This window comes from Prinia subflava, chromosome W, assembly GCF_021018805.1.
Source record: "Prinia subflava isolate CZ2003 ecotype Zambia chromosome W, Cam_Psub_1.2, whole genome shotgun sequence".
Classification (NCBI taxonomy): domain Eukaryota; kingdom Metazoa; phylum Chordata; class Aves; order Passeriformes; family Cisticolidae; genus Prinia; species Prinia subflava.
Genome location: NC_086282.1, coordinates 5,898,484 through 5,924,649, shown reverse-complemented (window position 1 = coordinate 5,924,649; position 26,166 = coordinate 5,898,484). Strand labels below are relative to the sequence as shown.

General features: G+C 43.0%; 1 protein-coding gene across 1 annotated transcript in view; it reads left to right on the top strand.

The window, feature by feature from the left end:
* The window catches only part of LOC134563365 (PDZ and LIM domain protein 5-like), a 126,180-nt gene that overhangs the window by 8,914 nt on the left and 91,100 nt on the right, over positions 1-26,166 (top strand). The gene's annotated exons all lie outside the window — the stretch shown is intronic.

Below are 26,166 nucleotides of genomic sequence, written 5' to 3'. Positions count from 1 at the left end.
TTCAAATCTTCCAGCAGACTTTGTGGAAAACAGGTAGGGATGTGCTGAACACACCTCTAAGTCTGGGATCCTTGAGAGGCTTAGGGAGAAGAATGCCTCATTTGGGGATCCTGTTTAGACAGATCACACAATCCCCATCAGGAAAAAGGTGTTTGTGGACATGCCCTTGTGAAAAATGTGAAATGATTAATTCATGTTCTTATAGTTAATGAAATATTATTGAAAACTATAAAACTGTATATCTGTGTGTGTTATATGAAAATGTAAGTTTCAGGACACCTTGTAACATTTGGCTAAACCAAAATGTTGAAAAGGCAGGCGCCACCCGAGAAACTCACATTCAGAAAGAGACAAAAGGTTTACTGGAAACCGACAGCCTCCTGGAGCACCGGGAGGAGACCTATTGAGATAAGGTGGCAGAAACATCAACAGTTCCTGACTACTCCCTCTCCGGTCATCATACATATCTCGACCATTCATCAGCCATAAGGATCTATAGAAACTGGACATTAACATATGAACTGAGAAAAGAACTCTTTCCAGCCTGGTTGGAGACACCCTTGAATTTGAATAGCTAGCCGGGAAACAAAGGGAAATATGGGGAAATATTGCCGAGGGCAGAATAAAGTGTATAAAAACCAAGCCCCGAACCGGGCAAATTTGTGAACCGTAGGAGAGACAGCAGACTGCCAGGTTCTGTGTCTCACGTTTCACCCTTGGCATTTTCCTGGGAAAAAGACTGTCAAGTATCTCCGCTGTTGGTGGGTTTACCAAAATTCTGTAATTCGATCTTTGTTAATAAACCAAATTATTATTTTAATTGGAATATCGTATTGGCATTTATAACACCCTGAAGTATATCATGAGATACCTTGGAAAATTTAAATTGATCTGCACATGCAGGTAGGGAACAGGAAAGCAGAAGCTTTGAAAATGTAGATTTTGGACATAGACCTGCCTAGATACTTCTCTGGGTTCCCAAATCTAGCCGTGAGCACTTGAGTCCTTTGGTAAAACTATTCCTCTGTCTATGTATTTCATTTCCCCATTGATGAAAAAGGAATAACAGTCCTTCCCTACTTTGTATGATGCACTGAGCATAACTACATTATACTTGTATTTTTTTTCAGATCTTATGGAAAGGAGCAAAAGAAGAGTTCTTGGCTGGTGTACTGGATTATTCAAGTCATTAGTTTCTCTTAAGGAATGTGCTAAAGCTCTCTTGTATTTTTTCCTTAATAATAAAAATAATACAAACATGTCACAGCAGCTGGCTTTGATTTTGCAGTACTATTAGTGACAAATTCCTTTTTTAGGAATTCCCTCTGTTGTCTGTAATAGAACAAGAGGCTGGCATATGGCTAACAGGGATGTATTTAGGATTTTATTGAATAGACAAGGGAAAAATTTTCTTCTATGTACAAAAGTAACACTGCTGATTTTCTTCCTCAAGGAGAAAGTTTTTCCCGAAAAAGCAACAAGTGAGAATTTTAAGAAAGACTAGGATAAAAATGCTTTAATTAGTTCAGGGAGGAAGGGTTTGACACTGTCTCATACTTCAGGGGAGGGGTAAAAAAGGAAAATTCATCATGGTTCTAAACGCATCACTGTTTTATTTTGAGAACAGCTGGATGCAGTCTTAGCCAGATCTTCACTTGTTATTACTATGATGTTTAAAACTGTCAACTGTAGTTCATATTTAAAGGTCTGGACATCAACTTCAAGAGTAGAAGCCACCAAGCAGTGAAGAAAATCTTATCTAAAAGCTACATTATGCCATTTGAAAGTGAATCACATCTCATGTTTCTATTGCCACTTCTATGCATGCCATAGTCTGGAGTTCTCATCATCTAGCCTATAGGAAGGGTCATGCTGAGGTTTTTCACTCCTAATGTCTGTCTGCTTCCACAAACATATGAGGATAGATGGATTATCACCTTATAAATCAACAGATATATCACAATGTTATCAGTCTGTAGGAACAAGACAAATGTGTAAAAATATATAGCCAAGTTTTTAACCAATAGCTGTGAAGCATTGCCCTGGAGTCTTGGAGTTAACTTTATTGTGAAATAGCTTTCAAATCCTATGAAAAGTAGACAGTGACAGCAAAGAATGCACCATGCAAAAGAAACACTGCATCTGAAAGGTGAATGTTCATTATGCTGTCTGCCCATGAACCTTTGTGTTGCCATGAGTTTTTCCTGGTTTTACTGAGCGCTCATATTAAAGGAGAAGTTCGTACCTTCTCACGCTCTTTTAATGTAAACATCAGCTATGTTCTATAAACATAGCCATTGTTTTTACATTCTCTGCTGGGACAAACAAGACTGTGTGACAGTTCCCTTCACCAATGTGGTGTGGAGGTGGGAATTCCCACCTCCAATCCACAGGCCTCATAGTAAAAGTATAAAAGTAGGTTTTTATAAATAAACTGGGTCTTCTGCCCTGCTGCTGTTGTCGCACCCAGATCTGTGTCTCCAGCCTGTTTTCCTGGTTGGGCCTCCACGGTGATAACTGGTGCCCAACGTGGTTAAGTTGCAAGCTAGTGAGGCAAGAAAAAAAAAAAAAAAAAAGGAAAAAGAAAAAAGAAGAAAAAAATCTGCCTTCTACAGCTGCAAAAAGAAGAAACCCACGATGTTCTCAGAGGAACGATTGATGATGGAACTGCTCCACTCCTTTTTGTTGTCCCGTGATGCTGACTTGACTAGGAAACACGTGAGACAACTGTTTAGCTGGGGAAAGAAACTTGGAATTTTTTATACTGCTGAAAAGGCACTTTATATTGGCCCATGGAGAACCCTGGGAAAAAGCCTTTTCTCAGCCATCCTTGACGGAAACTCTAAGGCAGGCACTCTTTTACGGGTATGGACCACAGTTTTCCTGCTTTTAAAAGAGGCTGGGGAGGACTTTGAAGTTGATTCTGGGCTTTCGACAGGAAGCAGGACTGGCTCCCCTGCGAGCTCCGTCGCTTCTGATGAGGATTGCTCTGATGCAGGGTTAGAGCCGATGCGGGAGATCCCGGCCCCCATGTCGGGGGTTGGGCTCCCCCAGCGGGGTTTTTGGAAGGACTGGGAAGCTTTTTTCGGTCCGCTCCCCGCACGGTTGTCCGGGCTGGGAGCTGGGGTGCCGAGGGGGCGGAGCGCTCGGCATCGGGTCCCACGCTGAGCGCGGGGGATCGTCCGCGCCGCCCCGGGCCGCCGTGCCGCGGCAACCCCCCCTCTGCCCGCCACCGCTGCGGGGTCTGCCCTGCAGCTGCCGCGCGGAGCCGCGCCGCCTCGGGCCCCTTGCAGGGAGCCGGGGGGGCCACCGTGCCCGCCGCGACCTGCTCCGCGCAGGATTCGGCAGGCGAGCCCGGCGGGGACGGCCCCTCCTTACCCCGTCCCCCCGCCGCGCCAAATGCTGTGCGCGGGGTCGCCGCCGCCGGCGGTCCGTGCGGTGCCCGCAGCGGAGCCGCCGCCGCCCGGCCCCGCCCCTCCCCCCACCGCGCCGCGCGCGCTCCAGCGGAGGAACCCGGCAGGGGAAGTCTCCCCCGGGCCGCCCCCCCCCTTTCCCTCCCGCGCGACCCGCGGAGGGCGGGCCGCCGGCTCTACCGAGTCCCGCCCGCCCAGTTCCCGCCCCATGCTGGCTGCTACAAGCGGGTCCTGTCCCGCCGCGCCCCGCGCTGGACAGCCCCCCCGCACTGGACAGCCCCCCCGCGCCGCCGCGCGGCCCCGCCGCACGCCCCCTCCGCACAGAGGGGACGGGGCCGAGCGCTGACACCTCAGAGCTGCCGCCGGCTCTGGCCCCAGCCACCGACCCATCGGCTGGCCGGGCAGGAGCTGAAAGCTGTGGCCGATCGGCCACACCCCCCTGCCCAGCGCGACAATCGCCCCCCCGCTCAGAGAGGACTCTGAGCATGTCACTGTCGCCCGCCCGCCCCCCCTACGGGGCCGGGTCGGCTGTGGGAGATGATAACGGGGCAAAAGCGTTTTCTGAGGTGCACGCTTTTCCTGTCATGAAATCGGATGAGGTTTTTAGTCCTGCATCCCAGCCAAACCAGGCTGCTGACCTAAGAGAGCTGCTGCCTGCAGATGCAGCTTTGCCCGAGCCAGTTCAGGGACCTGTGGGCTTGGTTCCACAACATCATAGCCATGATGACCCATCATGGGCAGTCCCGCTTCCCTTATCAAGGGACGTGACAGAAAATAATACAAGCTTCACTGAGGCAATTCAATGGATCAGTGCAGAATTTGAGAATCTGGTCTTTCCTTATGTAATAAGAGGCTTTGCAACAGTGATGTTTGAACCTCAACAGGTTTTTATCTTTTAGAGAAGTTGGAAATTCCTAGCTGGACAAATGGCTGTCAGAAATAGCCACCTGCCTCGAGACGATCCCTTGTTTGGGGTCGGAGCTGATCTACTTATGGGGAGGAGTCAATATGCTTGCCCTGATGTGCAAGCTGGCCTTTCTTGCACTGTCTTAGATTCGTGCAGATACATAGGGATATCTGCATTGATAAAAACCAAGTTATCCTTCTCCCCAAAGCAAGACTTCTTAGACATAGCACAGAAGCCAGAGGAAGCTTTTCATGAATTTATATTGCATCTGCTGTGTTTTTTAAAGACGAGAGTCAAGGATAGAACTTTGAAAATGATACTGCTGGAGCAATTAGCATGGAGCCATGCTAATTCTGCTTGCCAGAGGCTCCTGGAAACCATTCCAGAGACTTCTGATGTCATGGAAATCATGCAGACCTGTGCAGTTCTAAACACCTGTGATTCTATGGTGATGACCCCAACGGCTGCTTCACAGCCGGCTGAACAGAGGCAGAATGCTGGACATGAGACACAGGCAGATATTCAGCCTAGTGGAGAACAGGAAAAGAAGGCACAGAAAGTGACTCCCTTGTTTTTCTGCGCACAATGTGGGGGTCCAGACCATACTGCAGAAACTTGCAAAGCAGTGGGTCATGCTGAGCCCACGCCAAGCCCGAAAACTCGGAGGCGAAGAAAAAGAAGAAGACGTCAGGGGGACGAAACAGTTTTCCAAGCTCTAGAACAAGAGCAAAATTCTCTGGCTGGTTTACAGCCATCATCTCAAGTGTAGGAAGTGTTGATGTTGCCACATAGCTATGGTCAGTTTTCCTTGGACCTTGCAGTGGGTTTCTACGTCCACATCCCATGTTGCATGCATTCTTTGAGAAAAAGTCAATTGCTCAATTTGTGTTTTTTAAGTTCTCTATCCTCAGGTTCTGCGATCCATGCTAAGAAGGCGGCCACTGAAAGTCTGCTGAGCTGCCTCAGGTGCATTGGTTTGATCCTGAAACCTTGTGCATCCTGTGCCACCCTAGTGCCACCCATCACAGAAGCCTCTTCGAGATCTGATTGACATGGACACAGACTGGCATCTTCTCTTTTCCTATATGGCCTCCATAGAGACTTTGGATCCTGTGGAGCTGCTGGACGAGGACTGACTGAAGCAGTGTGATGCTGAGAGCCAGCGGACTGTTAATCATGGACTCAGAGGAATTGTTTGCTGTGGTTCAGTTTTATGTCTGGTAGCCATTGTGACCTCTGTGGGGAAAGGGCACGTTGTTTGGGGGTTGTGGTTTTGGGACAGAACTTTTGGGGTTCAGAATTTTCAATTGAGTGGTTAAATTTTTCTTGGAATGCTCCTGCCTTTTGCACCGTATATTCCCTTGTATCTTATAAAAATTTAAAAATATGAGGGTGTTGGTTGAATTATGTTAGACTATGCTCGAGATATTTTGAGCAAGTTATTGCAAGGGGTTCAGGGTGAAACCCTGGGTAGCAAAGGCAGAATCAGACCAACATGTAGCCCTCACACCGTCACCTAAATGAAGGTTGGTGAACTTTTTACAGGTTTTTTTCTTTCTTTTTTCCTGTCATAGAATTGTTCATTTTTCTTTTTTTGTTTTCTTTTTTAATATACTTAAAAGGGTGAGATGTTGCCATGAGTTTTTCCCGGTTTTACTGAGCGCTCATATTAAAGGAGAAGTTCGTACCTTCTCACGCTCTTTTAATGTAAACATCAGCTATGTTCTATAAACATAGCCATTGTTTTTACATTCTCTGCTGGGACAAACAAGACTGTGTGACAGTTCCCTTCACCAATGTGGTGTGGAGGTGGGAATTCCCACCTCCAATCCACAGGCCTCATAGTAAAAGTATAAAAGTAGGTTTTTATAAATAAACTGGGTCTTCTGCCCTGCTGCTGTTGTCGCACCCAGATCTGTGTCTCCAGCCTGTTTTCCTGGTTAGGCCTCCACGGTGATACCTTTGAGCTACTATTCCAAGGAACATGAATGGAGAGAACCCAGACCTATTACCTGTGTCAGGCTTGTAAATGACCCTTGCTGCTACAAGTTCCTAATAACCAGTTTAGTATTTAACCATCACAGGAAAATGCCAAGGGCAAGAGAAACATTGAAAACTTGGTTGTCAAGTGAGCTTGTAGGATTGCTGCAGATCTGTAATTTGATGTACACTTTTAATTACTTTTCAGAAAGAAAAACTACCTTAATATAGTTGGAGTAGCTGTAGAAGTGCTGTCAGAAAATGCTTGACATTCCAGATTAATTGAAGGAGCATCTGTGATCCCTTTCACTATCAATCACTGGTTCTAGAATGTGTTCTGCCACTGTGTGGGTCATTAATGGAGGAGCCTGATGTCACTGAGAGAAGCAAGCACAATATGAGAGAACACTCACAACCTTCACCTTATGTTTTTACATGACCCCTATTGTCTAGCTCCTCCAGCTGGTTGTACATAACTGAGATGGCTTTCTGACCCCCCTCAACTTGCATAGCATCAGTTATGTACTAGGATGTTCACCTGAATTTTCCATGTTTTCTCCAGCAATTTGACTAATGGAGTCAGGGGACCATAGGAGCATCAGGAGAAAACTGTATGTGGTAAATGCAGAAAAAGAAACACACAAGCGGGATGAGATTTATTTGCATTTACACAGTTTCAAGGTGTCACTTCAGGAGATGTTCAAGACCCTAATTCCAAGATATGCTGTAGTGGGTAAACAACTCTTGGAGTGACATTCCTTTTAGGTGATATCATCAGTTCTTTATTTTAGGTGCATAAATCAATGGGAAAGCTCAGCAGGAGGGTCAGCAAAGTTTTCACTATGCTTGAGAGGTCATGCCACTCTTATGCCTGGCTCCTAAAAGTATCTGATGAGAAGCAAGTTGCATTAACTTTTGCTTTGCAACCTAGAGAATATTGATGACAGACTGACTATGCAATGTCAGCTCATGCATTTCTGATGTCACCTGCTTTTATGAATGGATAAATATGCACAAATATTTGTAGTTGAATTTAGGTTGTGAAATCTTTTAAAAAATGTTTAGAAATTGCAGACAAGATTTCAAAACCATATAATGAACCCTTGCCAACTTGTTGTTTGTTTTAGGAGCATTGCAGCTACTGATCATGAGCCAACAGATGCATGGAAATCATTTCCCTGCTTTGATGAGCCAAACAAAAAGACAACTTACAACATATCCATCATCCATCAAGATGCGTACCAAGCACTTTCAAACATGCCGGTACAGGTATGTATTTCCCAACTGCTGCCTAAGTGGAATGTTTCTGTAGAGCCACTGAAAGGTAATGTGGGTTGCCAGGTTCTTGCATGTTCACAGAGTCTACCACTGAGGCACTGTAAAACTCACAGTGAATAAACATTCCATGAACAGAACTGGTTGGCTGGTCCAAGCACAAAGTGGTCCACCAGCATGCGACATGGCAGCACAGAGTCAAATCCAAAGCAAAAATGAAGCATCTCTTCTGTTGTTAGCCAGCTGACCCTCTGTTCAGATATTCTAGGTGAGCATACCCTGCTAACTATAAATAGATATTGGCAGGTTCTTCAATCAAACTGGGTTGGCTTGGAAAATGATTACTCTGAAAGGCAGCTGCTTCCCAGATTGAAAGTCTAAAATAATCACTAAAACTGCGTAATGGTCCAGAACAAGGATCTGTTGATCACAATTTAATGGCAAAGAATCCTGCTAGCCAGAAAGACTAGGATTATTCTTTTTAATAATGGAGGATCTGAAACCCCATCTGTCAGCTAATGGGTGTGGACATTTGTCATTCCACCATGTCTCTAATTTCCTAAATAATCCATTTCTAGACCTCCTGTGTCAAATTCCCAATTTTGCATGAAATTCAATGGCATCAGTTATCTACCACTAGGCCTTCTGGAAGAAGACTGAATGGCTTTCAGATGAGAGAGTTTCTACTGAATAGTTCAATTAAATGTGTAATCTATCGTGTCATTTCTACTAATAAGTTCTGAAGTGGGAGATAAAGTGCCAAGTTAAAAAAAAAAAAAAAAAAAAAAAAGGTGACACAGCCCCGGTCTAGTTCCTGCTAGCTCTGTCATCCCGGCTGTGCCAAGAGCTGTTCTCGAACCTGCCAGCAGGTTCAGGTAATGGTGCAAAACAAGGCATTTCTTCCACGGCAACAGGTGTTACAACAGGTGCCTAAACTTCAGAGCAAGAACTAGAGAAGACTCCTTTTCATACAATTTCTCAGAGATCTTTATTCCCTGAGACAGGGGTACGAAAATGAGCAAAGAACAAAGCTCGTGCCCACTTTTAAACCTGAGGGGTGGGGAGTGTGGAACAAGCAGGTGATTGGTCCCAGGACAGATTGACAGGGGCTTTTCCATAACATCTGGCAAGATCAGGGAGAGATGGACAGCTCTAGGAACAGGGCGAGGGTAGGGGAGGTAGACAAAGAGGGGCACATGCCTGGGCAACACCCAACCCTTCAAGCAGGGGGAAACAGGGGGGAACCATTGAAATACAGAAGTCCAAACAGCTTAACCAAAACCCACCACCACAAAAAGGGAAAAAAAAAAAAAACCCCGCTTCCAGCCTCCAGACTGTTGGCATTTGAAATTTTCCAATCACTTCCCCATCCAGAAAACAAGGTCTGCTTTTATTTAGTCCCCCAAACTTATTCTCCTAGCAATGCAGCTGAGCTATCTAATACCAGGCTGATACAGATGCATCCATACCCTTTTAAAGCTCTGAGCCATTGTTATTAAAAATATTTCTATGATACCTAGAAGGCCACCAGGCACTTTGATGAACAAAACATGAAAGGAGATTACAGTACCTTTCCTCACAGACCTCAGATAAGTGAGGGTATGAGCAAGGAAGTAAGGGGACAACACTATGTTATCAAGATTTACTGCATTTTGAGATTTACTTTACACCTTGACATGTGGACCTTGCCTCTATTATGGGCCTACAATAATAAGCTTGCAAAGGGCTAACTACTGCTTCTTAATTGATTTGCTAAAAAATAAGTACAGATAAGAAAATGTAGGTTATGCCTGAAACCAGGGCCTCTATTAACTATATGGAAGCTGAACAGAGTAATGCAGAACACAACCAATATGGTGAAATCATACGTTCTCCCCTTTATTCCTGAAATGGCTGCTTATATACAGTATCAAATAATTTACAGTTACAAGTGTTTTCTAATTGGCGTTCAGTGTGAAAAGGAATGTAAACAATCTCAGTGTCTTGGTTTGGAAGACAGATATTTGCTAGGAAGGGGCAGGACCTCCCTAGAGATGGAGAATTCAAATCCCCTCCCTCCAAATTATTCCAATTAAAAAAAAATTTAAAGGAGCTTTCAGACAGAGGTATGGGGTAGGAATAACAGTTCTTTACTAGTATATATGACAAAACGACAAACAAACAACAACTACAGCATCAATAATAAACAGAACCAAGAACCTTGAGGGCTTTCTTTCACAAAAAGCCCAGAGCAGTTTGATCTCGGTGTCCCTGCAGGACTCCGAGAGGCCGAACTGGAAGGAAGGAAAGTCCCAGAACGGTGGAAGAGATGAGGAGCTCTGCGCTGGCAGCTGGAGCAGCAGGGGTGTCCCGGCAGGGCTGGGCAGTGCAGGGCTACAGAGTAGCAGGAGAGCCTCAAAGCTCTGAAGAAGCAGCGGCGGTGGGGGGAGGCTGAAGAAAGCGAGCTCAGGATTCCCGGGTACACGAGCAGATGACCATAGATTTCCCAGGACGAGACAGAGGCAGAGGGCAGCCTGACCTTCCTCCTCGGCGCTGAGAGCAAGAGTGCCTCCCCCTCCCCCAGATCTGTCTTTTTGCTTTTCCCAAAGCTCATCATCTCTCCCCTCTGAGGGACACTCCCAGGGACTCAAAAACAATAGGTGTAGCCTTGTGCTGCTATATCCCTCAAGTACTCCTTTTGTTCTGACTAAGTAGTCATCAAGGCTTCTTGGAAACTTATGGGAAAAAATTCTGTGAGAAGGAAAAAAAACCAAATCTAACCCCCAACACTCAGTTTAAGGTAGCTACCGTAATTCTACTCTAACTATCCTATCTAATCCATAGCCACACCTTAACCTAAATTCTAACTGTGCCACAGGCTTATCTACTTCTACACAGGCCCAAACCTGAGGCCCAGCAGGCCCAAACCTGAGCCCCAGTTTGGGATAGCTCAAGCCTCATTCCATAATACGTCATGTCCATGTTCTCTAAGAAATCCTGTTACATATGCCAAATTCATATTGAGGTTTGACTACGGGTTTATAGCAGGGCACTTTTTCATCTGGTCAAGCTGAGTAACTCTGGTCTTAGTAGTGAAAGAACTTTGGGAAAGATCTTTTCCACAGATGGAAATGTAAGAGTTTGTAAAGCAAGGCATGTTGTATGTTACGTGCCCTGTAGTAGTTTGGGTGGTGTGGAGCTTTATAATCACCATGGCAAAATCAGATCAGCAAAATCAGAATCTTGTACATTTTATTTGCATTTTTCACTGGAGTTGAGTTTCTTCGATTTTTTTTTCACTCGAGTCCTGACTTTGCTGAAATAACAAAAGATATCAAAAGAGAGAAAAAATGGATAAAATAATGGAAAATTAGATTGTGAATACCTTTTCAAAAAGGGTTATGAATATATCAGTGAATAGGTGTTTTTGCTCATGGAATCATATTACCTTTAACATTAACTGCCTCTGCTTTATTTATATTCTGTTTATGACAAACAAATCCCATGAACCACTGTAGAAGGCTAATGTCTTTTATATGCTTTTGGCTTTTGTTCTATTTAAGTTAGTCATCCAGTCAGAAGCATAAAAATTTTCAGACTATAGCAGAAAAGGAATAGAAGAAATATATGTTTAGAATGGAATCATAGAATAAGCTGAGTTGTAAGGGACCCATTAAGATCATCAAGTCCAACTCCTGGCCCAGTGCAGGACACCCCAAGAGTCACATCATGTCCCTGAGAGCATTGTCCAAATGCTTCTGGAACTGTGTCAGGCTTGGTGTTGTGACCACATTCCTGGGCAGCCTGTTCCAGTGCCTGCCGACCCTCTGGGTGAAAAACCTTTTCTTAAAATCAACCCTCAACCTCCCCTGACTCAACTTCATGCCTATCGAGATTTCTCTCAATACCTCAGAGGGTCCAACCAGCGGAGCAATGGCTTAATAAAATAGCGAGACGGCTTCTCAGGATATGCTTTGTAAAATAAAGGTTTTAATAACAGCAAAAATAATAAACATTACAAAATGAAAAGAGATAAGCCGAGCACAGTGTACCAAGCACAGTTACACTGGCTAAGGCATTCCCAAAAAGCCCACGTGCACCTCTTGTGCTAGCTCTTTAATACTCGATGGTCTAGGTGGGCTTTTTTGGCTCTTTGCCCAATGAGATTGACACTGGGCTTTGAGCTGCATTTCCAAAGCCCTATCACTGTGTCTGTGCTGGTACTGAGCCAATTGCAACGAGCAGGCTATAGAAAATTCTAGTTTAACTTATATAGAAGCACCTGCTCGGGTACAGAAATGCACGACTACACATGCCATTTCCTTGAGTCCTGTCACTGGTCATGGGAAAAAAGAGATCAGTACCTACCCCTTCCTATTTAGTGTTGTCAGCAAACTTAGAGGAAAAATAATCCGGAATGTTTTTTAACTGATTTGCAAAATAAAAACTATGATCAGAGCTAAATTTTATGTATATTTAGGCAAACCACCAACTAGCAGTGCTCATTTCTATTTGAATTAGGTCAGGATAGATTCATTAGACTGGTCTATATCGCAGGTAGCATCCCTGCACCATGACTTAAATACATGATGCATGTATTTAAGAGAGGGGAGAATTCAGTCTCTTCTCTACTCTGTCCAAAGTGATGTTATTTTATGCAACTATTGCAAGAACAAAACACAGCATACTCCAGAAAACTCCTGCTGGCAAAATTTCTGTTCATGTGAATGATTTCAAATACCTGATGAAAATAAGAGCAAGGTAACCCTATTTAGTGCTAAAAAAGCAAAGCACAATTTCAAGTAATGCAGAAGAAAAATACCTCGTCTCTTCTCATGCCTTCAGCAATGAAATTCCAGAAGAGGTGGACCTGGAGAGCTGATTTGTTGCTCCTATGCAGTTGCAGCCTTCATACAAATATTGTACTCTAATGCATGTGTTTGCAATGTCAAAAATCAATTTGATTATTTTTGCATTTCTGCAGCAAACTGAACAGCTCGGCAATGGCTGGAATCGAACAACTTTTGAGAAGTCAGTCCCTATGAGCACGCACTTGGTATGCTTTGCAGTGCACCAGTTTGGCTGGTTAGAAAGAAAATCCGTAAGTGGAAAACCTGTAAGACCTTCTGCAGCTTGAACGTGGTTCAGATGACAGATGTGCCTTGATTTGCATTTTTTCTTAAAAATCTCTTTTTATACAAATAGGGACATATTTTTCTGTTTCCTGTAGCTTATTTTATGCAGCCTATTTTATCAGATTAGGTGTTCACAGTGGTCCCTCTGACCTTCACTACATAGTGTTTCACAAGCCTTCCCTGTCTCTCATCTTTGTGAGATCCCATTTAGTACCTCCCATATGAGCACACAGATGAGGAAGGAACACTCTTTTTCCAAAGTCATCCCTGACTCGAGGCCCAGTGACTGAAGGAATGTACAGGTTAGGGGGTACAGGAGCATCACAGGCCATGAATACAAATACTTTATAGTTTTCTGTGGGTTAAAAAGAGTGAATTGCACTTAATGTTATTACAGCCATTGAGACATAGGATTACAGTGCTATATGCCATTATGTACTGGCTTGCTTTATTGTACAACATTGGCAACAGGCAACTACCCAGTGTAAGTTCTGTAAAAATAAGTATAGAAGTGATAGTGTCTGCCTAAAATGGTGGATATTTGATAGATCCCCTAATGAAGTGAATAAGTTTGAAGCCGAATCTATTAAATTAAAATAGCTCCTTCATTGACATACACTAGGCAGGCAAATCCATTTCTTGCTTAGATCCAAATCTCCTGAAGGTGCAGCTGATTGGGAATAAAGAGATGACAAGATATTACATTGAATCACAAACTGAAATCCGAAATTCAACTTGCCCCTCAACAGAAACTTCTCATTTAGCCTAAACCTAGTTTGGGATACTCAACCTTCTGTTAATTGTTTATTGGTTTAGATCTTTTTCTCATCTGATACAGAGAGGGATCCCTAGGGCTGCATGCCCTTGCTTCTTCCCCTTCCTTTCCCCTTATGTAAGACAGGGTCTTGTCATTCACATGAGCTGGCAGTGCTTTCCTCGTTTTCTGGAGGCAATGTCACAAATGGACAGGGAATCTAAAATAAAACCCCAGCCAGGCTACTGTTCCCTTAGCGAGTTAGCTCTTCCTTAGTTTCTTTAACCAAAACCCTCATCAAATCCTTCATTACTGAAGGCTGTTTGCTGATGTTAAAATCTGTCTCATTGAAATCTCCAAAGTTCTGATTCAGCTCTTACCAGACTTCTTGTCACAGCACTGTGCTGAGGCTTCCCTCTGTGCCCTCCCTTGCTAGTGTCATGCTGTATGCTTATATTATTACTTGACAAATAACTACAGCTAAATTACACTTAGACAAGCAAATGGATCCTGGCTTGAGATACAGATGAAATATTCTTAGTTGTCTGCTGTTTGGCTAAGTAATTCACAGGAGTACATTTTTACGCCACTCAGTCACACAATTTTGTTAACCAATTGCTCTTCAGCATAGTTGATCCACTCATTACCAGGGACAGGACTTTGACTATTTGGTCTCAGTAGATATTGTCTAAAGTTCAGTTCCTTTAAAAATCAGAATTTGTCTAGATTTTGGTGCAGAACATAGAGCAGTGAGGAAAAAAATGTACTGAAGAAGTGTGTAACATTGTTTTCTATGTGCAGAAGTTAAACATTCACTACTTGTCCATGCCACACTCCAGAGTATGGCCCTGAGATCACTATTTGGTTTTTTCCCCAAGCAAAACAGTACACCCCACAATGTTCCTGACTGGTTGTATCTTTTCTAAATAGAAGGGAGTGTTCACTGAAACGTGATAATTAAAGTGTGTGTGTAGAAGCAGGGGTATTCATGTCAGTACAGAGGTTGCCTGAAGAAACATCTAATTAAGGCCTATGTTACTACATACTTTATTAATGCTGTTCACTAAACAATGTCTGAGGACTTGCCTGCACTAGAAAACTTGGGGTTTAAGTGAGGTTAAAATCATAACTTTCCTTTCTCTTAACATGGACAGTTTTACCAATATCAAATACGTGCATAAGATCCATCACTAAATGTTATCTTTTCTCCAGGGAAACCAGACTATTTTTAGGGTTTTTAATCATATATATAGAAAGTTATTTTTCCAACCCTTCAAAGGCTTCCTGTCCAAGAACTTTGAAGACCAGCTGAACAATGAGGTATTTAGATTTACCAACTACTGGAAAGAACATTCCATAGTTTTCTGTGTAAATTTCTAATAATAAATCCCCCATTCAACAGAAAGTATCCCCTTGATCCATAAATTACTTTCATAAACAACAGCAAGAGCATACAGCTCATGACATAGTAAATTATTTAAAAACTCTGCCATTCACTCTGAAAACCCTAACAAAGACATTCATGCAATCAGTGGTGGGAAATATGCCTACAGCTGGAAACAATGCTCCTGAGCTGATTACCTGGCAGGTACCAAATGTCCGGTTTGGAAAATCACAGAAGAGATTATACAAAGGAAACCCAAAGTCAGTTCTAGTGCAGGCTGAGGGTTTTGGAAACCATTAATATGGATCAGCTAGGGGACTGAAGACTGCCAAATTGGGTAAAGAGCTTACAGAATTGGAAATTGTCGATTGTAATTGCAAATTGACCCTGGGGGAAATCCCCTGGCTGGAATGGATTCCCGATTGAATTTCATAAGCTTTTTTTTTTTTCCTTTTTTTTCCCCAGCTTTATTTCTGACCACTTTCCCATCCTCCCCTCTCATTGGAGGAAGTGTAATTTATGGTATTGAAATCAATGTGTTGTCAGACTCCAAAAGAGTTCCTGGAACAGACCAGCTCCTTTGCTCAGCTTGGGCCCTAAACTCCTGGCTGTAAGACAGCACTGAAGGAGTAAACAAGCCACACCAGTGTAGATTAATGTGTTCCATTCACAAGAGTCATGGAGCTGGTCTAAACTAGAAAAAAAAATAGAAAACTAAAACTAGAAACTTTACTCCATATAGAAATATCTTGTCCACACTGGAGATTTTCAGGGACGGGGAGGAGAACAGCCTGCATACAGCTCCAGCAGGCTTTGGGACAAAGAGATTGAGGGAAAGATCCCTAAAAGGCTCCATGAATTCTGAAATCAAACTTTGTCTTCACAATGTGAAGATAACTCCTCAAAAGTTTTTTTCAAGTTGCAGGCCTCCTCATCATGGGCATGAGTGCCCTAAAGATTCTAGTCCTCCAGAGCTTGTTTCCTACTGCTTGGCAGCAATAGCCAAAGCAGTCCCAGGTAGGTACCAAGCTTCAGGGATAGAAAGGCCAACATTCAACACATCATTTTTTGCATTCATATATACAGGAGGAGCACAGAAATGGTCACTCATCACACACAAGGCTACCAAACATGCCAGTTTCCCCAGACCTGCCTGGTCATAAAAGAAAGAATTGATTTTTGCCTATGATTTCCTGGGGCAGCCCAGAAGTCACCAAAGCTGTGACTAAGTGGCTGTGTGGCCCAAGGTCCTGGTCAAACAGCCACTCAACCTGCACAGGCCAGCATGTCTGGGAAGGGTCACAGATCAAGTAAATGCACTGTCTTCAGTGGGTTTGAGATCTAACATACGAGGACAAGAGGAAACTGTTATGGTAGTACATAGGAAAGGTACAAAGAAGTTATAAAATAAGGTGCTATGGGCTTCTGACACATTTCAATACAGCTCCTGAAGATTGTTCTGATGGAATCAGTCAAGATCAGCGAACTGCTCAGAACAAGTGGATCCCCTTTGACTGTGCTTGCCCAGGTTTCCTTCTTGAGAAAACCAGGCCATGGGGAAGTAGGGGCTGGTATGCAACCAGGTCCTGCTCCAGGCTTGGCCACTGTGAGCTTCTGGACATGGGTATTGCCAGCATTACAATTCAGACAAACAGTGGAAAGTGTGCACATGTTGACTTGGTCTCTCTTATGTACAACACTTGAAAAACTTTGTTGAATAAATGTGATAGGGAACAAAATTCGGTGTTCAGGCCTGTCTCAGAGAAAACCTGCAATGTTATTGATATGTATGCTAAATGCCTTTTCAGTGTTGGACACCTGATTCCTTTTAACTGAAAACTTTTCTAATTGTCTCTCTGTATTTTACACCTGAGAGTTTACATCCAGCCACAGCAAACACACAGCAGAATATGCAGCAAATGTAACAAAAATTGTATTTGACTTCTTTGAACAGTACTTTAATTTGAGCTACTCTCTTCCAAAACTGGGTGATTATTAACATTTATATTTTTCATTTTGTTAATTCAGTGTCATAGTTATGTTTCTCCTACAGATCTCTGTGCTTTGGTGGAAAGCAGCATGAAAGCATTTGGTTACTAACTGCTGATATTATGTCAGCATGTTTTAAAATTTTACCAGTGTAGTTCAAGATGTTTTTAAATGTCATGGTGGATGAGTTGGTCTCAGTTACTGTTTAGTTACCAGTTCTCACAGTTCCGTTTGCTGAACTGAAGAACTGGTCCTGGCATGTTTATTTTAAAGTGTCTTGTGGAAGATCAAGGCAAGCATTGGTGTCATCAGCAAAGGACTATCATGAGTTAAAACAGAGCCAGAAGTTTCAGAAAAATATGTACCACTTCCATGTGAACTTCTGGACAAAAGTCAGCAGTGAGATAAGTGAAGATGTAAACTGCCAGAGAGTGTGTCATATTATTTACTAACCTTAGCGCAAAGTGGGTGTGTATCCACTTCTTAGAAAGATGAATGTGCTCCAGCATATAATTTTTAGTTTCTACTGCGTGGCTAAATGAAGATCTGAGACTAAATAAAAGCAGGCACAGTCTCAAATTTTGCCCATGGTTACAAAACAAGCAAAGAGAAGGTAGTGCATTTGGGCATCCTTTAGCTTGGAATATCTGGACTCTGGATCTGATTCATGCAGTTTAACATGCACAATAATCAAGCTGGGAATACAATCAGAGTTTTGGAAATTCTCCCTCCTAAAATCTTCAGTGAAGAAATTCAGTTAGGTTCATGAACTTAAAAGGATGGAAAAATACTGGCGGCAAACAGGACGAGACAATATAGGGGGGAAAAAATCCCCCAAACTTTGAAGACAATTAATAATGCTGTGCAAACCTTTTGTTGGATATTTGTACCTGTACCTATCAGGCTAACGTATATTACTTTAACAAAAGCCTTTACCTCCTCCTTTCAAAACAGCACCTGAGTTTACCATAAGTATGTTTGCATTTCAATGACTACTGGATTAGGGAAACCAGTACAATATGTTGTTCTTTCACACATTGGTCCCCAGTAATAATAGGTACTATATCTCACCTGTGCTTTATATTCAAACTTTCACTGTCATGAAAGCCTGATGACTTTGCCGTGGCAGCATCTGGATAAAGGTCTGTCTGTGTGACAGGATGGAGTGGTATCTTCAGGTCAGCAGTGTCACAGGATAGATACTTTTGTAGATTCTATACTGTTTTTCCCAGAATGTCTATTTGTTGGATCACTAACCTTGACTTGTTGTTGTTCCCTCATTATTCGAAGTTATCCAGGTCAAACCTGATTAATCAGATATGTTTCTGCATAATGGTTTGTTTAAATATTGTATTTCACATTGATTTATGGCTTCTGGCATTACCTCTCTCCTTGTATCCTCATTTTGACTGTCATTGAAGCCCTTGCCAAACTATCAGCTTTGATTCTGTAATCACGTTGTTTAATTTGAAATAAGTCATTCCTGTCTTCTGTTGGAGTGGGGTAAGGGGTTTTCATGCTATGCAGTTTTAAATCCATGTGTACTTTTTCACTAATCCACATAGAAAGCCTGTGGTCATTATTTGCAGAAGAAAATGCCAGTTCAATTGAGTCTGCAATTCTCATTTAAACCTGTATTGATTACTGACCATAAATGAGTGACCCCCACAAATTGCCAGGTGTAGAAGCAGATGTTCACTGCATGGGGGATTTACTTCAGTTAACATGTCAATAAATATTTTTAATACAACAGTGTGACAAACAATGTCATGCCTCAATATTCTAAAAATAGTTTCAGGAGGTTTACTGCCTACAGCACATCCCCAGACAATAGTATTAATTTCTGGAGCCAAAATTAAGTAATGTATGATATACATGTTCCCAGGAGATGGCATAGCATCACCTCTCAGGACAGATTCTCAGCAAGTGCAACTGATCCTACCTCTGTTAATCTCAGCAGAACCAAGGCACTTGCTATCAGCTGCTTTAGGCCAATTCTCTTCTTGAACACAGATCATAGCCCCACAGTCTACACTAGTAAGCCAGAATCACAAATGGTAAGCAAAACAGGCCGTAAATACACAGAGAGAGGACAAGCTAATTGATTTAAAAGATACAGTGGTAATCGTTGTCTCTTTCTTTTAATGCGGATAAAATAGCTATTCCAGATTTTGGGACAGGTGCTATGGAGAACTGGGGGCTGATTACATACTGAGAAACAAACCTGCTGTATGATCCTGAGGAGTCAGCCACATCCAACAGAGAGTAGCTGCTGTGATAGCCCATGAGCTCATTCATCAGGTATATTTTAGGACTTGAGTCACTTTTACAGTGTTTCAAATATATAGTCACAACATTTTAATCTTGCAAATACTGTCATTAACTTAGTCTCAGGATCTTCTACATGTGATCAAAATCTGATTGAAAAATATGTTAAAACAGATCCCCATTAGAACTTCAAAATACCATGACTACTGCCTTGGAATTTTTCTCAGGAAGTTAGATGCTTGGGCCCAGACTGTCAGCCAGTTAATGAAAATCTGTCCAAAATGTCTTAGAGCAACTAATTTACGTGTGCAGATGTCTCTTTTGGGCAGGCAAACAGGGACATACACTGTGGAGGCTGTCTGAAAGCATATCCTTAAAAGCAGAAATCATCAATTCAAGAGGAAGAAACTAAAAATATTTTCAGTGGCACATGAATCAGCAATCTCCCGAGTAATATGTAATTTCATAATAAAAGTGATGTTTTAACACAAGGCAAGGCCTTCATTCCTATTCAAACCCCAGAATTATGATAATTTTCATCTGGCAGCAGGAAAAAAGTAAGCAAATGAATGTTCTATATGCAGATGTGAGATACTGAAACATACATGTACTATTTATCTAAATCTACGTCTTTATGTTTATAATTGTAGTGGTTTGGAAATATTGTAACCATGGACTGGTGGGATGACTTGTGCTTAAATGAAGGATTTGCCAGTTATTTTGAGTTCCTGGGAGCAAATGCAGCAGAACCAGATTGGCAAATGGTAACTATTTCTGCCTTGTGGTGGGTTGGCAGGGCTGGGAGGAGCATTTTGGAGGGAGTAAAGTTTAGACAAGGATGATGAAGACTTGAAGTATATTTATAGAAAACTAACATAGTGTGGTGCAACATAAAGAAAAAGTTGGTTTAAGTTTTTCACCTACCTATGTTATGGTCTGAAACTAGTCAAAGTAAACTTTATGAAGTTTTAGTCTGCAGGGAAGAGTCATTCTTTTTCAACAAGTGAGTCAAGTGTTTGGTTATAATGGAAAATAACACCTAGGTGGGTTCTGGACAGAGCCTTAACAGTTTTGCAGGGTTGCTTAAAGGTCTAACTCTGAAAGATGGAGATATTCCTGTATTTATTTAGTTGGGCTGTACTCTCTTCATGGAACTTGGGATTGTTATTTGATCTGGTAAGGGTTGGGAACCTGGGCCTGTCTCCACAGCTTGGGCTATTATCAAGGAAAATACTGGATTCCCATTCAGCTTCTGCCAGCATTGTAAGTGTAATTTCAAATGCTCCAACTCAATCTCTATTCTGTATAGTGCAAAAATAGGTAGTGACTGTGGATAGCCGATGTGCTAACTGTGCCAACTCCAGATGCTTTAAGGGTGTTGCAAAGAAGTTAGCCTTAAATATGCGTTATACTCTGTGAATAAAGGGAGTTTTCTTGCTCCTTCCTTCCTCCCTTCCAAAACAGATGTGATGGCACATAGCATGCATATTTTCCCCAGCTGTTCAGGTGTAATGAGGTTCTGGGTGCTAAAACATACACAACATATGCCAGTGGAAGGGAGCAGAGTAGGTTTTGCAGAGGTTGAACCTGTTGAAATTTATCTCCTGAGCCTAGTGACTTTAGAAGCAGGCAGTGCCTACTTGCTGCTTTCCCTGCCTCTCTCCCTGTGGAGAGGCTAACAAAATCATTTCCTGGATCACTTTTACATTTAAAGTAGATCTGTGGTCCTAACTATGTAAGAAAAATTCTAATTATTGATTTTAAAATTTAAAAGACCATTTTATCTAGATACTATGTTCAGCTAAGATCTAAGACATTTCAACGTTATCCTAGTGAGTATTAGAAGAGTGACACAGTTAGACACAAAAGAACCACGCGGCTCACAGATGTCCCAGCAGGAAAGAAGGGGCAGAACTTTACTTTCTTTCATATTTATACATTTTTGGCACCAGTTGTGGATTGGTGGATGGGATCATGACTCCTCCAACCACACGAGTCAAACAGTCAATCAGTTCTTCTCCTCCTCCAAAAAGGAATGTAAACAAAAACTACCATTAGGTAAACAGTGCTATTTTTACATTAAGAGACTATTAGAAGCATGAGAATCTGACTCCAATAAAATAAACATTCAGAAAGCTAAGAAAATTCTGAAAGGCCAGGGTGACAGAAGAGGAAAACTAAATTGAATTTTAGTCTTTTTTTTGGTCAATATTGATTAGGAAATAAAGATGGGGAACGCTGCCTCCTTCTTCCCTCCCTCTCTTCCTACCCAGCTCCTCTTTTGCAAGAGGAGACCATAATGCTTTGTAAATGTTGTCACACTTCTGAAATTGATAACACAGGCTACTCTTTTTGCCTACTGGGGGCAAGGGAGGGCGGGATGGGTGTGTTATGATACGCAGAGGAAAACAGGATCTGCAAAAGGCAAATTATCTTAGTTAAGGAGAAATTGTATCCCTCCCCTCTCAGATGTAAAGCAAGAGTTTGCAAGTCCTTTAGAGAGCATGAAATTTCTTCCTATTTCAAATTGCCTAGAGAAGCTGAAGTTCAAGCTACTTGTTGAGTTGTTTATGGATTTTTACTTACTTAAAACTAATAGTCTAAACTTCTACTTTATTTTACGTGGCTTAATATATTTTAGTTTTTCTAAAGGCTTTATTTTAACTCTTTGTCCTGGTTTGAGGGGGAAGTGAGTTTTCCAGGAAGTTGTGGTCAAACCAATCAGTGGCCAGGTTTGAATGTTGGCACCTGGAGTGTCCACTGAGAGGTTAGACACGCCTCTGAGAACACAAGGGGTTAAAAGCAAGGACTTCCAGAGGGATTTCCTCTTTGGTTCCGGTTTCAGAAGAGCACGCATCCTCTCCTCCTCCCCTGAACCACTTACAAGGCTGGGTGGTCTCAGGGTTGCTGTTTCCCTGAGATTCTCCTTGGGGTTGGTGTTCCCCAAGGTAATAAGGTTCCCCCAAGGTTGCTGTTCCCTGGGAGTTTCCCCTGGGTTGCTGTTCCCAGAGGTAATAAGGTTCTCAGTCTTCTCTTTGCCCTAAGTGTTACACACCAGAGGTAGAGATGACAAGCTGAGTCTGCTGGTGCACATTTCCAAGGTTGTTTATTCTTCATTATCTCAGTCCTTTCTCAGCTCTGCCAGGCCTCCCTGGCAGGGTACCTTATCTTAGTTCTTTCTCAGCTCTGTGAGGCATTCCCCAGCAGAGCAGGACACATGGCAGACTGGGCGGATCAGAGAGCCCTGCACCTTATGTACAGTACCCCTGACCCAACCACTGTCCGAGACGTACTTTTTATTTACAAAATTTTACCAATACCTACTACCTATACTAACATGTCAGTTCTACTCTAAGCCAATCTCTAAAACCCAACTCAGCACAAGATGGGGGACGAGAGCAAGAACAAGGAGCACAGGGGCCACTCCCCAATTCCTCCATCTTGTCTCTTCAGCCCCATATGCTAAGAATCCTAATTTCTATATTTATATTCTATAATAAACCATCCACTACTTATTTTAAATTCTTAGGATTTGTGATTCTTCCTGCATGTGAGTGTTCTCTCCCATGGACAGGAATCAGAGTCAGTGTCCTCCTGGGATCTGTGTGGGTCTAACTGTACAGATCCCAGACCCCCCTGTCTGGTCTCCAAACCCTCCAGGGTGGCCAGAGGGATGTTCTAGACTCCAACAGGTGGGGGAGGGGGAGGGAAACCATGCAGCCAGGCTAAGGCAGGCCGGTGCCCCAGGGGGAGAAGAGAGTGAAAGGGACTGGAGCTGAGCCAGCCCCTATCCAGGATGGAAGGGTGGAGAACTGTGGAGGTGCCTTCCATCCCCATTCCCCTCCCTCCCCCCCTCCCCCCCCAAGAGAAATTGCCGCTTCGCAATTGATATTGGCAGCGGCCGGCAGCGGAGAAGGAGCGAGGGGGGGGAAAGGTGCCCGGCTGCGTGGGGGAGTGCCTGAGCCTGTGGCCCTGCCAGGAGCCAGAGACTTTTAACTCTTTCTGAGGCAGAAGAAAACTTTTTCCAGACATTGATTCTCTTGGCTGGTGGTTTGAGAGAAGAGAGAGAGACAGCCTGGGACTGAGATGTCAAAGGAAGATGAAAGGAATCCCAGATGGGCAGAGATGATGAGGAGTGGCTTTTTAGGCTGGACTTTTCTTGCATAATGTTAGCCATAGACTGAACCTGAATCCTCCTGGACATAAATGATACTGTATTTGGGTGGATGCAGTTGGCTCGAACCAAAGACTTTGTGGCAGTGATTTGCCACTGTAGGAGTGGAGCGAACAGAGAAGAGAGGAAGAGGGTGTGGTGGCGCCCGCTGTCTTGAGGGATGAAGATCTCTGTTCTTGGAACCCTCAGCCCCAGGGGAAAATGGGGGGACTATTGTCCCAATATGAGAAGATGGCTGGTTTTTGGTACTTGTCCAAACATCCTTAAAAGAGCCCTATATGCGGTTTAGGTCCATGGACGGTGGTGAGAGCACTGGACATGGAAAGGAGGGTGTCACCATGGCAGACTTCTCTGGGCGGTGCCATGGGTGACATGGGAACACAGGAGGGTGCACCTGTGTTTCCTGTAGGGGGTCTATGGTGCGAGAGAGACTCCTCTCTCCCTGGATGAATTTAAGATTGGGGGTTTTTTTGAGTGATGATGACTTTGATTGGGAACCCAGGGTTTTGGTTTAAGCAAGTAAGATGGAGGGTAATGTGTAAGTGTTAAAAGTTAGAGTGTGGAATGGGTGGAAATTAGGGGAGGAGAAGAAATGTTCTGGGAGGTTTTCATTTCTGGTTTTTGTGTGTTTAGGGGGTTTTTTTCTTTTCTATTTTTTGTTGTTATGTAGTTTAATAAAGTTTTCTTTCTATTTCAAGTTTTGGGCCTGCTCTGCTCTGTTCTTGACCACATCTCACAGTAGTTCGTTAGGAAAAACATACACCCCTGGGTGCACTGCCATCTGGCCAGCGCCAACCCATGACACTCTTGGGTTTTTTCTCTCTTTGGGGAACTCAGGGCGGTATGCACTGACACCTACTTATTTGAGAAGTAGGCATAAACTCCTGGCTTTGTTTCTATTCTAATGATGTCTTCTCTTTCTCAGCTTGAACAGGTTTTAATTGAGGATGTGTTTCCTGTACAGAGGGATGACTCTGCTGTCTTCCCACCCAATTGTAGTTGATGTGCCATCTCCAGCTGAAATCACCTCTGTGTTTGATGGGATATCCTACAGTAAGGTAGGGTGTCCTCCTGTTGTGACTTTGCATGCAAAGGAAGTAGCAACTTTGGAGAGGAGATAGAAGTCGGGGGTGCTCATAATCAGGACTCCTAATCAGGACTCCTAATTTCACCTGAGCTGTGTCTGCGCAGGTCTTTGTTCTGGGACATTCCCAACTGCTGTCAGTGACAGAGAAGTGAAAAGTAGCTGTGAGAGGAGCAGTGCAGCCAGAGCCTTGTCAGCCACTGCGCACCATGCAGGCCTGCTCACAGCATGCAGTGATGCAGGCAAAGCAGTGTCACCAGCCTCTGCCACTAGAGTGTTGGGTTTAAAATTAAACTAAACAAGGTACTAAGCACATCCCACTCCATTAAGTATTTGACAAGATTTTTGCTCATCCCATCCCAGTCAGTGGCAGTGCGGACCTGTGCCTATAAAGACTCCCTAAGGAGCTAGCTGGAAGGATACATTGGGTCTGCCTGAGCAGAGAGACACTGGAATGCTGGAGTCATCCAGACACTGTTCTGAACAGGGCACACAGAGGCCTTCAGGAGCCCATGGTCTCTGGTAGTACTTGCCACGGCGGTTGGCAGCCCAGAGCTCAGCACTTGTGGGAAAGTGCTGTGAGGTCCAGAGCGTGCAGGACACCAGCAGCTGTGCTGAGGATCATCACTTTGAAAACCCAGCCTAGGGGGCTGAGGCCAGCTCATCTCCCTCCATATCAGATGTAGCCAAAGCCACTTTGTCCTTAGACAAGCCTTAGACATGCAACAAAGCAGGCGTCCCCCATATCTAACCAGGGAGTCTCTTGACTCAAGGGCCCCAACCACACTGTTCTCTCTAGTTGTTTTCTGCAGTGCATCAAGATACAAGCCCAAAGAAGCACAGGAGAAAATACCCCTGTCACTCTTCTACTCGACCAGCCATCTCCCATGCTGCTTCTGAACCTGATACACCATATTTTTATTGGCAGCTTCTTGTATGTCTGTCATTGTTCCCTTTCTGATGCCGTAACATGCTTCCACTTAACACACAAAATCCACCATTATTAAATACTGCTTGTTGCTTTCCCTTCAAGCTCCCATTATCAGCTAAACATAATGTATATATTGCATTGACTTCAGCTTTAGCTGTGCTACAGTCTGTAACTGTAGATACTGCTTTTATTAGCAAGACTTGATCCATCCATTTCCATCAGTTTTCTGTTTTCAATTGTTAAATCCTCTATTGAACAATACAACCAGTATTTATTGCATCATATATGCCTCACAGTCAAACCATAAACCTCATAAAAACCTGCATTGTGTAACAGTGTTTTAAATCAAACTAAGAAATGTCACAAAATATGTAGAACTAAATCAAACACTCTGGATCAAAATGTATCTTAGTGGTGAGCTAAGCAAGAGATACTTTTGCAGGGTCTGTAAAAACAATGGAGAAAAGAAATCCTAGCTTTTACTCATCTCTTTGTGCCTAGATAATTGCTACATGAACTCGTTTTTTTTAAGCAAAAACACTTGAAGACTTGTGCATTGTTTGGGAACAGTTTGCTTGGGATATAATTTGTCTTAGGTTATAATTTGCCTTGAAAGAGAAAGTCTTTGTGTAGATTTAGCTCAAATTACTCTTGGTACTCATATATAAATGCGTGACAAAATTAGCTTGTTTCTTTTTGGCTTTATTTTGGCTTCTCTTTTGCATTTTTCTTTTAAAAACAATCTTCTCATGATAATATTCATCACTAAACAAAGAAAGCATAATTTGGAGTGTTCTCTGTTAGTCTTACCAGAAGAACCATAGAGTTTATCCAATCCCAAGACCCTAATGAATTGCCTAAGGGTCTATGGAATCATTCTGTGCGAGATCCTC